Source organism: Anguilla anguilla, chromosome 5 (assembly GCF_013347855.1).
Source record: "Anguilla anguilla isolate fAngAng1 chromosome 5, fAngAng1.pri, whole genome shotgun sequence".
NCBI lineage: Eukaryota > Metazoa > Chordata > Actinopteri > Anguilliformes > Anguillidae > Anguilla > Anguilla anguilla.
In genome coordinates this window covers 13,477,277-13,478,035 of record NC_049205.1, presented here as the reverse complement: position 1 = coordinate 13,478,035, position 759 = coordinate 13,477,277, and positions in this window count along the sequence as shown.

The window sequence follows — 759 nt, the reverse complement described above, 5'->3', positions numbered from 1 at the left end:
CTGAATCCAGGGACCTCCCCAATCTGAAAGCATGGGTGTACCTATTTAATTTATTTAGCATAATTAGTGAAAGACCGTCTTCAGTGGTTATGTGCCAAATCCCATCTAAATCGGTAGGCACATCTTTTCTATCTATCTGGCATTTTCTGGGTCCTATTTTTTTCTCCCATGGTGTGTTAGCAAGTGCGTAAAGATGGCCCAGCCTTTGTCATATTGAGGGCAGCCCCCATTCACATGCAGATAATGCTAAATCCCATCTTGTTCTTTTTGTGCGTGTGAGTGTGTATGTGTGTGTGTGGAAGAGTGGGGGTGGACTGGATTGTCATTCTATGATTGCAATTTTTTGTTAAATCTTTTATTGTTCCACTAAAACAACAAAATGCCATAATATAATGGAGGAGGAGCAAAAACGTTGTTTTTCATAATCCAAACACTTAATAAACCTTCCCCCTTGCTATAGAAGGCTTATAAATATTTCATACCAATATTTAGTATTATTCTCCCCGTAATCCGCCTTGCATTCAACCATTCCTTGTGTCGAATATCGAGCTAACAATAACCCAGATCCAAGAACCTTTCTCCTCTGTACAGAAGAGGAGCCTCCCAGGCTGCTACCATAACAGTGCCAATACCATTCACAAACACTGAGGAACAGGCACTTTCATGCCCCCTCATTTCTAGGAAGGAGGTCATTTTATTCCACAGAATGTTCAAGTACCTTGTACCAAGGAGGATAAATAGCATAATTGCTTTGCTTTA